Source organism: Notechis scutatus, chromosome Z (genome assembly GCF_049901735.1).
Source record: "Notechis scutatus isolate UNSWTSFEM ecotype Mainland chromosome Z, rNotScu1.2, whole genome shotgun sequence".
Taxonomy (NCBI): Eukaryota; Metazoa; Chordata; class Lepidosauria; order Squamata; family Elapidae; genus Notechis; species Notechis scutatus.
In genome coordinates, this window is record NC_142025.1 from 98,506,030 (window position 1) to 98,522,924 (window position 16,895).

A 16,895-nucleotide genomic window follows, 5' to 3' on the forward strand; every position below is an offset into this window, starting at 1 on the left:
GGCCGTAAGGGTCTGAAGCACCTTGGAGAGATCCCAGATGAGGAATCTATGTATCACCGCCGGTCTTAAGTTAGTTGCTCCTTTGAGAAACTGACGTATTAACGGAATCTGTGCTAATGAGTCTAGGTTGCCAAAAGACAGTACAGATGAAAGTGCCACCACCTATCTACCCAGCGTTGTGGGAGCAAGACCTCTGTCCAGACCATCTTGTAGAAACTCTAATACCTGGGTGACCGATGCCTTGGCGGGGTCAAAACAGAAGGCCCTCCATGTTGAAAAATATTTTGTAGGAGGGAATTGCTTCAGTTTCCTCTTTTGGGTCTGTGAATAGGGCCTCATTACTTCCCCTCTTATGCGTGGGTATTGGGGCCTCTTTGTTAAGCTCTAATCCAGTCGTGCACTTGGCTTTGGCTAACAATGGCTTAAATAAATGAGCCTAATGAGCCCTTTGATTTTTCAGGTTCTGTGTCCTCCTCTGACAGTACCCCAATCTCACCCTCCTCAATTGAATAATCAGATAGGTCTTCCTCTGAGGAGACCAGAGAATAAGGTTGGAGCACCACAGATTGTTTAGAGTCTGGCTCATGTTTACTGCAGTGAGTAATGACTGGGATAGCACCTAACTGAGTGGGTGTAATAGTTTGCTGTGTTTCCCCCGTCAGTCCCTGCCTAATCATCTGAGTGAACCATTGTTGCATCGCTATTGGCATTAATTGTACTCCTAAAGCAAGGGATGGATTTGGCACCATGCCACCTGCCCTAGTCTGTTGATACGTTGGGACCAGTGGAGGTGGGAAACCAGGTACCATTGGAGTAGGAACACCCCAATGAGAGCAACCAGGAATTTCTGCCATCTGAATGTTTCTAATCAACTGTCCCTGATTCTCTGTACTTAAGCCTCCCCCCTGAGGTTCACCTGGATTACTTGACTCATACTTCCAGGCTCTGTTATTCTCTTTGGGAGGGCTAAGTTGGGTGAACTTTTCTTGCTCTTGGTGGTGACAGGTTGTTCTGTTCCACCTGTCTTACCAAGGCATTGTGGAGCCTACGCTCAGCCTTCTCATCTGCCTTGGATCTCCTGGTTGTTGTGGCCTTGGCCCTAATTTTGTCTACCACCTCCTTAACTGAGCCCCTGGTTTTACAGGTTCATTTCCCCCTTCCCTTCTGCTGTTTGGAAGCCTGAGGTGGAGAAAGCGTGGCAGAGGAATCATCCATTGTTTAACTGGATGTGTTTTGCCCTTGAGGTTGTTAAGGCCCTATATGAATAGTGTGTAATCACTATAAAAATAGAAGCTCCTATGCCCAGGTGATGGGGATTAATCTGTACTATCAGTGAGCAACCCCAGGAGAGAAGTTAAAAAACCTGGCCACTCTTCTATTGGCAGCAATCTCCCCGAGAGGCAGATTACCAATTTGAATTATATTTCCGAGGCCACTAAATGAAGGAGAAAGTCCTATGTTGAGCACTATGGCTGAGGCTCCGTTGACAAAAGAAAAACAACAGAAAAAGGATCACAGGACAGAAAGTTGTGGCTATCTGATTCACTGGACAGACTGATTAAAATTTTCAGCCAGGCAGATAAATGTCAATAACAAGGCTTTTGGGTTCTCTTAGCCTTTCCAAATTGCCAGCTTTGTCTCTGAAATCACTTTTCAAAATAGCGCTCCCGCCAAAATTAACCATTCCTATGACCACCAATAAAGTCTTGGAACAGTCACAGAGCTTCACTGCTCTGACTAGGCAACACTCCCTTTTTTGGGCAGGCTTTCTAGCAGGCCGATCAGCATTGGACGCTCCCAGTACCTTCCTCTAGGCTCTGGGTGCGATGTTGCTGTTCTGTGAAATAGATGCGAAATCGGAGCTCCATTAATCAGCTGGCAGGTGCGAAGCCATTTGTGTGCCTGCAGATCTTTTTACTTCTTTCGAAGGAAGCACGGAGGCAAATTAAATCCTTTCATGCCTCTAGTCCCTTTAGGACTGTTGGAATTTGGACTGTTGAAAAATGGAATTTTTCCAAAAGAAAACAAACAATTTTAAGCAGACAGTGTCCCTCTATTTGCTAAAAAACAGAAGAGCTATTAAACAGCTGTCTATCTCAGCCGAGACTGAATAGAAGAACTGGGAAAGGTGGCCCAAAGGGGGCATGTCTTCAGTTTTTCTATTCAGTCTATAGCCATACAGAGCTGAATATATCCCATGTCTGGATCCTGTCGACACCGATCTGGAGAACTTCCAGTTCATTAGCTGCACTGGTTATAGTTGGTTTTTGGGTGCAATTCAAAAGTTGCAAATGAGGATTTTTAAAAACCTGAAGAATTTTGTGAAAAGAGACAAAGAAAATATAAAAAGAAATCAAACTCTAGTGCGTTATTTGAAGGGACAAGGGACGTTATTTGAAGGATGGAATACAAAGTTGGTTTATTTGATCAAGTTTAAAATAGTTATGTTGCTATCTCTGGTAACCCTTAATGGACCTTTACTGAAATGAAGCTTTAAACATTAGGATTTTTAAATAGATAATAGATGGGATATAAGAAGAAGAGATCTTTCATTGTATTTTAAGAAAAGGTGATAAGTTACTAAAATTATTTATACTGGTACAATGAAGGACAAAGTCATTTTTATATATTTCTTTTCTTTATTCTTTATTATCTTTTTCTATTTTATCTTCTATTTTTCTTTTGTGTATCTTCTATTTCTTAATTCTTTTAATTTAGTTTTTATTTATTTATTAATCAAATTTACAGTATATTGCTACTCATTTCAGCCAAAGTGACTCTGAAAAGTTCACAACATTATATAAAAAGTAAGAATATAAATATAAAATATAATATAAATATAGAATATAACACGGAGAATCAGTATGATCTAGTAGTAAAGACACCAGGCTAGAAACCTGGAAACTTTGAGTTCTAGTCCTCTAACCCATAGGCATGAAAGCCAGTTTGGGTCACTCATTCTCTCTCAGCCCCACCCACAAGATTGTTTTTATGGGGAAAATAGCTGAGTGTATGTTTACCACCTTGAGATGGGTTAAAAAATCTAAACTAAAAATAAAATATTATATTATTAAATATACAACCTACAGTTGAAGGAAATAAAAATGACACCCCCCCCCCCGCCAAACAATGGATCTACCTAGATAGGTTTTCCATTTTTTAATCTTTGCCATAAAAAAGCCAGCATGAACCACTGGATACTTTGGATGGACTAATCAAATAGGCTCCCATTTCCCATAATAATAGAAAATTACAAGTCAATCAGAATAACCTGACCAAAGAACAGATGTTAATATTCCCCACAGATAACGCTGTAACTATCACAAGACAAAAAAAACCCAGAAACAAATGGAATTGCCTTAGTAAATCAGGCCCTCAGTGACCTACCCCAAATTACTATTGCCATGGAGACTGTATCTACTATTTTTCTACCATGATTTGCAGTTTTCATCTTTTTCTCATATTTAGTAAATATTCCACCAAGATTCTCAAATGAGCTTGTGTGCTATGATTTTATGCTATTTATATAAAACCCACAGTTGCTCAGATAAATACTTTGTTCCATATTTCAGTCCCATATTTCTCAATACATCATGTAATCTATCTAAAAAAGGCTATCTTATCTTATTTGTTGCAAATCATTCATCAATACAACATCATCTGCATACCAAAGTTCATACACATTAATATCCTCAACCGACATAAGTCTAACATCCCCACAAACATTCCTTATATTTTTTATCTGAAGGGATATCACACTTTCTTCTTTTTATTCTTTATATTTATTCTCACCCTTTTATTACCATAAAAAAGAATGAAAAGGAGTATATGTGTTATATTCTTAATAACATTCTGTAATCTCTCTCCAACTTAATCTTTATGTGGAACATTCTATAAATTTAACCTAATCATTTTAACATATTCTTACTTTAAGTCAATAAATATAAAATATATTTTATTTCTCACATTTATGTATTTTCAAGGACCTGCCGAAGAGAAAAATATGAGCAATACACTCCCTCCCTAGTATAAAGTAGCACTACAGTTCTAATATTTTGCTAACTGTTAACTCTCATACTGACCTAAATCATAATTCTGACACCTTTCTAGGCATATGGCACTAATTCACATTTTTGGAAATATACGTTAACCCTTTCATTTATAATTAAAACTACATCTTTGTTTTCCTATATATACCCATCATTTACTTTATAAGTTCCCAGTTAATACTTTTCTCTATATTTCAGGCACATGGTATATCTATCTGGAAAACTTTCTAGGTTGGCCAGGTCAGGAGATAAAATATTAAGCTCTACTTTATTGATATAGACTATAGAAACATCATCTGGAATTTCTCCTCCCTTCTTCTTGTGTCAAAGAAAATTAAAAAAGGAGTATTTCTGACTGCTACATTCTTTCTCCAAGATAATTTCTATAGCTATTATTTTTCTTTCATTCATTTTAGTTGTTAATTTATACTCTTTATCTCTTTCAGTCCAAATTATACTCTTTCATAAATCAATTTTGTCATTAAATGAGCTCATAGATATTAACCTCTACCTCCCATCATAGCTTTGTTCAACTGAGGCTTTTACATAGACATTTTTGTAACGCTGAGAAAGGATACAGTAGGTTACTAACCTTAATTTGTCTATGCCATATACAACGTCCCTCTTAAGGGTAAGAATAATACTAGTTGTTTTTGGCATATTTGGACCAGTATAGGTATCCAAAGTCCAGATTTACTCAAACATGTTCATATTATTCTAGTGGATTACTTACATCTCCCCATATAGTGAAATTTATTTTTTATCAGTGGAATTATCAGTGGAATTTTATTTGCAGATAAACAGGGGCACAACTCATTTATAATACATCTCTTCTTGCCACAATCTGTTACTATGAGTGGTTAATAATATAAATTATTTCTTAGGTATTTATTGATTTTGCTGTTTATCTGACATACTCCTTGACCCAGTGTTAACTATACTATTACTCAACTTGCTCTCAAAACCTTGACAGTACAAAGGACAAAGTAGTGAAATACCATATCAGTACTTTTAATAACAGACAGGTCTATGAACACATTTAATATCCCATTAAAATTAGTATTAATATTCCCTTACTGCGGATGGATGACTGAGTTGGACAGGCTTCCAAAAGGGCTAAATTAAGCAACATTTTTCTTGCATGAAAAATAGTAGGCATGAGAGGAATGAAATTTTAATCAAAATTAGAACAGGGTAGTACAAAAACCTTCTTCCACATAAAAGTCTCAATCTAGCCTAATCCTGCATTTTGGTTGATTAAAAAAAAATTCCATGAACCACAATTGATAATGCTGAGATTCTAGCCCTTTACTATTATAGCACAGAAGAAAAATATAACCAGAGATTTCCTTATTGATTATCAGTTTATACCAAGAATTATTCAAACTGTTTAAAAACTCAGTTTAATTTGAATAATACTGGAATAATTATATATCAGCATCAGAGGTGGTATTCAGCAGGTTCTGATCAGTTCTGGAGAACTGGTAGCAGAAATTTTGAGTAGTTTGGAGAACCGACAAATCCCACCTCTGATTGACCCCACCCCCATCTATTGTCTGCCTCCCAAGTCCTAGCTGATTGTCTGGGTCTTCTTTTGTTGCCCTGCACAGGAGAACGGACTGGAAAGCAGGTTAGTGGGGTGAGGAGGGAATGGAGATTTTGCAGTATCCTTCCCCTGCCATGCTGACCAAGCCACGCGCACAGAACCATTAGTAAAAATTTTTGAATCCCACCACTGATCAGCATAAATATATTCAGTTTTCATTAATTTAACAGTATCTGCAACTCATTTTTCAAATTCTGGGTTCACATATCATGATGAAATAGGCTTGAAAATAACGTTGAGAGATAGAAGAGACACAGCCTAGACAACAGTATGGGAAATCTGAGCACAAAAAAAAAAAAAAAAAGGATGGGAGTAGAGAAAGGGTCTTAAAAGGGACCCTCCCTCATTTCCTGGAAAATAAGGCGGTGGGGGGAGAATTTGCTTTCAGACTTGTAAGATTCGGTTACTGTAACCTTACAATAAAGATAGCATTAGTACTCAGGTTTTGGGTTTCCCATCTGGACTATCTCATAAGTATGCAAAGTTACTGGGTGATTTGTTTGGTTTTAACAGCACATGCTGTTAAGCCAAATATTGTAGTTTAAATAAACTATACTTTGCAGTAAGAGACTTAAGATTTGATTATTCAGGTTTAAATATGGAGGAAATATTGCATGATCTTCTGAAAAACATTCCAATCTAACAATGACTAGGACTGTGCTACTGGATACACCTGATTCAGACTCATTTCTGAAGGTGGAAGTTTAAAAAAGCAAAATGGTATTTGAAGTACTATGATCACTGCTAAAACATACAAAGTGATGGAGCTTGGATCTGATATAACAGTCAGCTTGCCTCTTTTAGCCCTTCCTGCAGATGCCATGGAATAATATTAGGTACTTTGGCTTAGATTTCATTTATATAAAAGAATCACTTTGAAACAAGCTGTCTGTTCTGTATTTGCATTCTTGTAAACCTGCGTTCGGATTGGCTGAGACGCACAGCAACCTGATTGGTCGAGTGTGCAGCACTGATTGGCCGTTACGAAGCAACCGTGATTGGCCGAGCCGATCGCGGGAGATTCGAACGGCTGCCATTGGCCGCAGCACCATGTGCGAGACCAATATAAGCCGCTGCCGATCCGAGCCAAGCAAGCAGATCTATCTAACTAATAAAGAGCTTTTAAAAGTCACTCGCCTCGCGTCTCTTCTGGGGACCGATCTACCAACACAACACTGTCTGGTAAATTAATTTAACAAACAAGCAAATAAAATGAGACTGAATGGAAAGCTACAGCCCGTTCTGATCGGATTCATCAGCCCTTACAAAGCTCCAATGTCATTCTAGTTAGACAGACATTGTTAAACACATATGCCAGAAAGAAAATAAATAAACTTATGCTGTGCTATGTAAGCAGCCATGTTGGGGAGGGAACAGAGGTAAAATATTTATTTCAATGTAGATAAACTCTCAGCTGAGAGTGTTTCCTTAATTAATATCTCTGTTGATCTGACACAAGGGCCAGATCATCATTCCAATCAGAGTGATTCTGGTGGGCAGATTACCATTCTTATTCCCAATTCACTACGTTTTAGGTGCATGATCATGAGAGAAGAAGGAGACTGCCTTCTCCAGTCTCTGGCTATATCGGGATATTAAGGAAAGGCAGAATTTAAGAATTGCTGGGAGTTTTGGTGATACTGCAGAAATCCAGAGAACGTATGCTATCTGCCACGGTCCCAAATGGATACATAGTAAACAAACAAGGAGTTTTCTAGTAGAAAATACAGATATAGTGTGAATCTATCATTCTAAGTTTGATAGTTCAAATGGGAATCAGAGCTTTCTAAGCTCATCTGCACCCCTTCCCTGGGTTGGTTCTTCGGATGTCTAAAACAGAGAATGACTACTTATCTTTCATTCTCACCTGTTTGGCTTATAAGGCTCCCCTCACTGTACCCTAATCATGATGGCATCATTCAGGTTAAATGCTTCCTCAGATAGAACCCTAACCTCAGCAAGAAAATCACTACTTTTTAAAAATATCTCACAGATGTTGGATCAAAGGCATTTTGCATTGCAATCTAATTCCAATGTATATTATATTTTTAGATTAATCAATAGCATGCTATGCTTCCAGCTAATCATTACTACTAATATAATGTAAGAATAATATAAGGAATGATGATACAATCAAGATGTAGCAATAAAAGGCAAACTTTGAGAATGCTACAGAGTATATTTAGGAAGGAAAGGACAAATTCAGTTATTGATTCTGCTATTGATCCAATTCCTGATCCCACTACAACAAATTAAAGACTAAGAAATTCTTTTATCGTATGAATCAATGGAGGAAACTTGGCATCCTCTTAATTAAAAAAAACCAGAAATAAATTCTAGCAAATATATTTCTATATACTACTCATAGATGCATTTCAGCACAAAACTGGATTCAACATTTTCACTCCATTTATAATTGCCTGCACATTGAGCCAACAACAGCTTCTATTTAATTAAATATATTATCAGAGTAGCCAGCTATCACAAAATTTTACTGTAGGTAACTTATTTCAACCCTACCCTGGACAGTGTATGTCTGATACCTCCAAAATGAATGATTCCTGGTAAGTCACCATCCTGATTAAATTTTTCTTAGAAATAGATAAAAGTATCTCATCTGGAAGCAAAGTATATTATGTCCAATGTTCAAAAAGGGCAAAAGGAAGAACCCGCCAATTATAATTAGTCTGCCAGTTATTTGTTCTAAGCTTTATACCAGACATCTGAATAAATTGGAAGGAATTTATCTGGGAGGAAGAAACAAATTTCTTCATTCCAGAGCAGGCAGGATTGCAAAAAGAACAAACACAGTGTATTTGTGTGCCACTTTTAAGGTTCTATTTCAAAAATATATCAGTGGACCTACAAAATAATATGCATTTATTGTTCTTACCTCGGTCATTTATTCAACTTGACTATGGGAAAAAAATACTGAAAACAGTGCTCCCTAGGCACCTGCTGGAATATATTGGTATTACAGCAGGACAAGAATGGGCTCACAACAATCTTTGTCAGATTCAATCAGCACTGTTTACTTATGTCCTTATTTAACTTTTGCATGAATGATATTGTAATGCTTTTGAGGTCACTAAGTTTTCTTTCCCATTCACTTAATGGAGGAAATATTTTAATGTTAATGTATGTTCATGATATGGCTCTTGCAATGATGTGTCTTTATTTAGACAGACACTATACTTATATGTTTATACATAAGCATCACTTCACATGAACAAAATTGCAGCTCATCATTAAAGCCTAAGATTTATACATGAAGCAATATAATTGATCTATAATCTATTTCTCAGCTTGGTTCCATAATTGTATGTAGATGTTTTCAGAGATAAACAAGATAAAAACTTGTACTACAGTACAAGCTCCACCCTTTTAGTGTTTGATCATGATACTGTCCTCAAATACACAAGGTGCAAACGCGTATTGTGACTGGAATGGTTGCTTCATCATTTTGACAAAATCTCAGTTTACTGTGGAAGTCTCTGAAGCTGACTTTGAATCCATCCCTCAATCCGAGATAATGCTATTCTTATTGCTCATCATAAAATTCAGTCAAAAACTTGTAGAATGAAGAGATAATAAATAATGTACTTGAATAAGCAGTATAGATATCAAGATGTAGGAGTTAAAAATTCATAGTTAAGTCAGGCAGCTCAATTTTCATTTTTCAGTTCCTCCCTCCAATTATTTGAGAACTCAAGCATCGTCAGAAAAGATACATGAGTAGACTTTGCTTAAAACTTTCCTCTTTAGCAACTGTTCAAAAATCACAACAGTGCTGAAGAAGGAACTTTACAATTGGTCCTCGCTCTTATGACCATCACAGTGTTCTGTGATCATGAGATTACCATTTTTGCATTTCACAGTTGGCTTCTGACAAACAGAGTCAATGGAAAAGCCAGCAGCAAAATCGGCAAGTCACAGTCACATGATGTCTTGCTTAACAACTGTGTTTTTTAGCAATGGAATTCTTGGTTCCAATTATTGTTGTTAAGCAATGACTACCTGTAACAAGTAACTTGTGTATGATTCTATCACAATGTCTAAAATGAAAAATGAGAAACACAAAGATTTTTGCATCTTCAGTTTGCGTATCTTCAGTACTATTCTTGTAATATTATAACAGAAGCAGAGTTCATTAATGGAACTGTTATTTGAAATAATAATTCCAATTGGTCAGAGCTACGTTTTATGTTCCCATCATAATGGAAGATAGTATTGAAAATGGAAAGATGAACCAATTAATTAACAGCTCAATTCCACTGCAGGAGAAATATTGCAATAAACTACAGAGTGGGTGGCTGCTATTGCTATGGCATTTATGAGGGCAGCAAACCACCATATCATCTTGCTACCATCACCCATTTCAAGGTCAGTCAGAAGGGCAGCATTTCCTCCTTTCATTTATAACAAGGAAACAAGATCAAGGTAGCAAAAGTGATGGTTTTCTGCTGTGCCATTGGCAGTGAATGGCCCTTCAATCATCTCTCTTTCTCATCCACCAAATCTATTTTCTAATGAAAGTAGCACAAAATTATAGCACGGAATAAGAGAAGAACAGCTAGTGACTGTGATAAGAACCTTTGAGTTGTTAACTAATTCATCTCAAAATATTGGCAAGGACTTAGTATTCGGTCTAAGACTAATTGATATTTTCACAGATTCTAACTCTCCAAGGATGGGTATAATATTGACCTGCCTGCTGGAAAGATTATGAAAGAACTCATATTAAGCATTTTGAATGTTCCTAAAGTGCCATATTTTATTTTATTTTATTTATTATTAGTCTACTTTTCTCACACATATATAATTTCACACTGATTTCCAAATATTATAAAAAAAATACATAGCCCACTCACTTGATTCTGGAGAAAATGTGAAGTTTTTATCTGTAAATACAGTGAAAACATATTAAAAGGGGGATGGGGGAAAGGGCAGTGTACATCTGCACAAGGTGTGTCTTGCTAGTTTTCACTCCCACGCTCCAAACACTCCTGTCTGTGATCTATTGTGCCTTTCTAAGCTTGGGAGTGAGGAGTACAGAAAGTCTGACAATATTGATTTAACCACCCTAATTAATGTAAACATGGCAAAGTGGAACATTAAATAATGTATTTAGCTGCTTGAAAGACAAGAGGAGTGCTGCAGGAGGGTTGAATAAAAGAAGGAGGCTTTTGATGTATGTGTAGCTAGGTCTCTCATATGTAAATAAAAATGGCCTCTGTATTATGCCTTATCCAAATATTTTCATTTACGATCACAGGTTGAGAGGAGAGGTTGACAGACTTGGGCTCTTCAACTTTCAGCCTTCGCCCTATAGCCCCTAAAGGAACAGGATATGAGAGAAAATGTGGAAGGTAAAGTGCATGTTATTTACACCCTCTTCTCTAACCTTGCCTTGCCATTAGTTCATTTGTAGTTGTTTCTATACCATTGGTCTAGAGCACAAGTTTACATCTGAGTGCCATAATTTTTCTTAGATTTCTTGTGCTCCGGAAAAACAAGTATTTTCCTAAAAAGAAGCATTCCAGGTCCTGTAAGTCAAAATCTTAAAGAAATTGAAACATGCCATTTCCTTCAGTCAGGATAAACTAATTGAGTATCAAGACTGTGATTACTTATATAGGCAATCCAGGATAAGAACATCTAGCCTGTGAACTACCAGTACTTAAAAATAGATTTCATATTACTAGAAATGGTTGATGATGATCTTCTTCAAGTCAATATTTCCATAAACATTTAAAAACTGACTACTAAAAATGTGTAGCTTCAGTGGATTATAAAAACATTGTGCGACTTTAGCAGCTCATTGGCTTAAGGTGGAAGAACACCATTTGCCAACTCATGTCAACAACAATAACTGGAATGAGAAGTTTCCTGGCAGAAATTGGCACCTACTCTAGGAAAGAATACTTACAGATAAACTATTACAAAATCAAGGAAGTAGTATTTGCTAAAAGATCAAAGAGACATAGATGACCCTAGATGATAAGGAGATTGAACAAGTTAAGTCATTTAAGTATTTGGGGAACCAGTTTATTGAAACACATATAGCATCAACAAGAACAATGGCTTCCCAGTCAGTCTGTCCTATAAATATATCAGAGAAGGCATATTGTGGGTACCATCTGGCAGGACTACATTTGGTGGATCCCAAGAAGAGGTTCTTTTCTGCCATGGCACCGGCCCTATGGAACACCCCAAATTAGATTAGCTCCATCCTGCTATCATTCAGAAAGTCCCTGAAGATCTGGTTATGTTTTTAGGCCTGGGGAATCAAAAATATTCTAAGATGACTTCATTGCAATTTTTTTAAAAAATATTTTTTTTTTTGATTTTACAATTAAAACAGACCAACAACACATATATAAATGTAAGAAAGAAAAAGAAAAGAAGGAATGAAGAAAAAAATAGAAGGAAAAAGACAGAAAACAATTAAAAACATTTTCATCTTCAGTTTCATCAACAGTTTGTGAGACCTCCTTTTTATCCTTATTTTATGCCATATACACACTTAATCCTTACACATATCTATATATCACTGCTACAATTCTACCCTATCCTCTTTTAGTGTGAAATCTATCTTTGATCTATCCATTTGTACCAGCAGTTCCAGCTGTTGTAGTATATTGAAGTGTCTTTATTTTTTAATGCCAGGGTTAATTTGTACATTTCTGCACAACTTGAATTTTTTTGAATAATCATCTCCTCTGATGGAACATGAGGCTGTTTCCAACATTGTGCAAAAGCCAATCTGGCCGCTGTCAAAATATGTATTATTATATATTTCACTTTTTTTTGGTATTTATCAAAGATCTCTAATAGAAAGGACTCTGATTTGAATTAGATCTGTTCTCTTGTCATTTCCTCCAGCCAATTTCTAATTTTCTGCCAATATTTTTGAGCTTCTGTACAGGACCACCACTTCGCTAATCTCGAAGGAGGAAGGTGCCATCTATAAAACATTTTATAGGCATTTTCTTTGTATGCTACCGATTTTGTAATTTTATTATTTCTACCCCAGACCTTTTCCCATTCTGTTATGGTGATACTACATCCTATATTCCTACTCTAGGCTATCATGTTTCCTTTTACAATTTCTTCTTCTAGTTCTACTTCTAATAAATAATTATAAAATTTTGTTAAAAATTTTTTGCCTGATCCTAATAAAATTTTATCTAATTGCTGGAGTTTATTGTTAATTTCAAATTCTTTCTAGTCCTGTTTATATCTACTTTGAATTTGAAAATATGTCCACTGATCAATTTTTAATCCCCGATCTTGGAGTTCTTGCCACGATTCAGATTTCCTTGTGTATCCAATAGGTCCTTATATTTAATCATTTTAGTAATATCCAGGTTATTTGGATGAATCATCGCCTCCATTGTTGAGATCCAAATTGGTATTTTTAAATAATGTTTTTTCCGTATTTTCTTCCAATTAGTCAATAATGAATCTCTGATTAGATGTCTATGAAAATATTTCTGGGTAGTTTTCCCAACATCCCATAGAAAAGCATGCCACCCCCTCTGTAAGTCATGGCCTTCTAAGAATAATATTCTCTTATTGGTTAAATTCACCCATTCCTTCAACCATACTAAAGAGGCTGCACTATAATACAACTCCCAATTTGGAAGTGCCAGCCCTCCCCTGCTCTTCATATCCTGCATTGCCTTTAAGTTTATTCTAGGTTTTTTCCCTTGCCAGATGAATTTTACAGTTATTTTATTAAGTTCTTCAAAAAAAAAATTTGTGTACTTTGATTGGGATCGTCTGAAATATATAGAGGAATTTTGGAAGAATATTCATTTTAATAGCAGCGATCCTGCCTAATAATGAAAGTTGCAGCTTGCCCCATGTTTCTAAATCCTTCTTTACCTGTTGCATCAATTTATCATAATTATTTTCCTTAAGTGTCTTACAATGTGCTGTCAACCATATTCCTAAGTATTTTATCACTAAGTATTTCCATAACTTCTTCTAGTTCTAATTTCTGTTTTTCTGTTAAATTTTTGGTCATTAATTTTGTTTTCTTCCTATTAATTTTTAGTCCTGCTACTGCTCCAAATTGTTCTAATTCATTCATCAATTTTTGTCCTTTTTCTATTGGTTCTTCAATGAAAGAAATCATATCATCTGCAAATGCTTGCAACTGATATTATTCTTTCTTAACCTTTAATCCTTTATGTCTGGGTTCTGTCTAATTCGCATTAATAATGCTTCTAGTGATAATATGAAGAGCAGGGGTGAGAGTGGGCAGCCCTGTCTGACTCCTTTTTCTATTTTTATTGAGTGGGTATATTCCCCGTTTATTATAATATTCGCCTGTTGTGTATTATAAATGGTTGTTATAATATTTTCAAATTTGGTACCTAAATTCATATTATAAATTTTTTGGATTAAAAATTGCCAATTTAAATTATCGAAGGCCTTCTCTGCGTCTAAAAACATAAGTGCAATTTGTTTTTTGGGGTGGGCTTTGTAAAATTCTAAAACATCTAATACTATTCTTAAGTTATTCCTGATTTGTCTGGTCGGGAGAAATCCATTTTGGTCTTCATGTATATGTTCATTTAACATCCTTTTTAGTCTACTTGCTATAATAGAAGTAAATATTTTGTAATCAGTATTTAACAATGAATTCAGCCTATAATTTTGTATATATCGGGGATCCGAATCCTCCTTCGGGATCAGCGAAATCAATGCCCCCCTCCAGGAATCCAGCATCCTGGCTGCCAATAAAACTTCATTAAAAACTTCCACCATAAGAGGTCCTATTTGTTCTGCTGTTGCCTTGTACAGCTCCCCTGGGATCCCATCTGGTCCTGGGGATTTGTTGTTTTTCTGATTCTCTGTAAGTCATGGATTTCAATTCGAACCAAATAATGTCTTTATTTAATAATTCTTCCATTTCTTCCCCAATTGCTTTATCCTTCATTTCATCTAAATAGTTTCTTATCCTATCTTCGTTAATTTCTTCCTTTTTATATAACTCTTCAAAGTACTTATGGGCAATTACTTTTTTCTGTTCTATCTCCTGTTGTATATCCCCTTTCCATCTATTAGCTGGTATATCAATCTTTTTTCTTTCCTTTTTTAAAATCTGTATGATAGCCATCTCCCTGGCTTATTGGCATGCTCAAAATAAGTTTGTCTAGTTGTATTCAAATTTATAATCATTCTCTCTTGTTCAATTAAATTCAATTTATGTTTAGTTATTGTTATCTGATTTTGCAATTTTGTATCCTTTGGGTACTCTGTAATTGAGTTTCTAATTCCTTAATTTTTTGTTGTAATTTGTTTTTCTGGGCGTATTTTTCCTTATTCCTCTTGGTGTTATAAGAGATTGTTATACCTCTTATTACTGCCTTCATTGTATTCCAAATGTTTTGTTTCGTAGTTGCTCCATTATCATTTTCCTTTAAGAAATAGTTTAATTCCTCCTTGAGTTTGTTGATATATTCTTTTTCTCTTATTAACTGTCCATCTTATTTAATGTCCATCTTTTCTTGGATTTTTCCCTACCCTTCCATATTATCTGAATTGGATTGTGGTCTGCCCATTCATTGGGTAGAATTTCAACCCTTTTTATTTCATTTGCTATTTCCCAATTCATCCATGCCATATCAATTTGTGTCCATATTTGATGAGGATTTGAATAGAATGTAAATTGTTTTTCCTCAGGATGTAATCTTCTCCATATATCAATCAAATTTAACTCCTTCATCATTTCCATGCATATTTTGGGAAGCTCTCTCTTTTTCCCTTTGTTCCTTCCCCCCATTACTGTGGTCTTTTTGATAATCAGCAATAGAATTAAAATCTCCTATAATACAAATATTTCTTTTTTCCAATCCTACTATTTTTCCATAAAGATATTTAAAAAACTCTTTTTGTTCTCCCTTCGGGGCATAGATTACCACTAAGAGAACTGGGATGGCCTTAATCCAGATCTGCAAAACCAGAGTTCTTCCCTCAGAATCCGACCATATTAAATCTGCTTTCAAATCCTCTTTAACATATACTGCAATCCCTTTCTTTTCCCCTGCGTCTGCTGGTGCGGTGAATAGCTTCTCTGATTTCGGACATTCTAAGTATTTTTCATCTGATTTCTTTATATGAGTTTCTTGTAGACATACTATATCAGCATTTTGTTTGATTAGTTTGGCTATTATCCTTTTCCTTTTTATCGTCAAGTTTAAACCATTTATATTAATTGATAGAAGTTTCTTTTCTTCTTCCATTTAACAAGTTCTGTTTCGCTCTTTGTCTTGTAATGGCTCTGGTCTCTTCTTGTGCCTGAAGATGTGTCCTACTTTCTTCTCTCTCCTGTTGTAATTGAGTATTTCCTTGATTTCCTAAAGTTCCATCTCTGTTCTTATGTTAGCCTTGATCCTCCTGGGAGTTCGTTACCAGTTCCTCCTTACTGCTCTGGTCTTCCGGACCTACCAATCACTCATAAAATTCCTGGGCCTTTTCCATGGAGTCTATTTTAATTTTCCTTTTGTTCCAAAAAACTAACATCCCCTCTGGGATTAGCCATTTAAATACGATTCTTTTCTGATTTAGGTAAGCTGCTAAGAACTTGTAGTCTCGTCTTTGTTCTCTTACTCTTCTTGGTATTTGTTTGAGAACCAAGACTTCTTTGCCTTTATACTTGATTGTTTCATCTCTTGACATCCTATATATGATATCCCGGACACTCCTTCTTGCAAATCGTATATGGACTTCTCTTGGGCATTTGTGGCATCTCGTATAATTAGTGCTAATCCTGTAAACTTCATCAAACTCCCTCAAGATGTCATCTTTATCCTTTTCCAATAGTCCAGCCAATATTCCTGCCATTAGTTGTTCCAAGTCGTCTTCTTTGGATTCCACTACATTTTAGAATCTCAAGTATGTAGCAGCCTTATCCATCTCTAGGTAGACCAGTGAGTCCTCCATCTCTTTACTCACATTCTTTAATTCTTCGTCTACCCTTTCTAATTTCCTTTCAGTTCGTTCTGTCCTTTTCTCTACCTCTTTTATTGTTGCTTCATTTTTCTCCAAGGCCTGCTGTAATAATCCAACTTTGTCCTCTACTTTGGAGATGTCCGCTTTCATTTCTGCTTTTAATTTCCCCATCTCCTCTTTTAGTTCATTGATATCTGCTCTCGTCTCATTATGGTTTTTCATTGTTTCTTGCAGCTTCATCATCGATTCCTGTAAAGTCAGCAGAATTGATTGGA

The 16,895-nt window shown here is 35.8% G+C and overlaps 1 protein-coding gene across 1 annotated transcript in view; it reads right to left on the reverse strand.

Annotated features, from left to right (window-relative positions):
* Positions 1-16,895, reverse strand: part of SKAP1 (src kinase associated phosphoprotein 1) — a 484,834-nt gene that overhangs the window by 150,256 nt on the left and 317,683 nt on the right. The window lies entirely within an intron of this gene.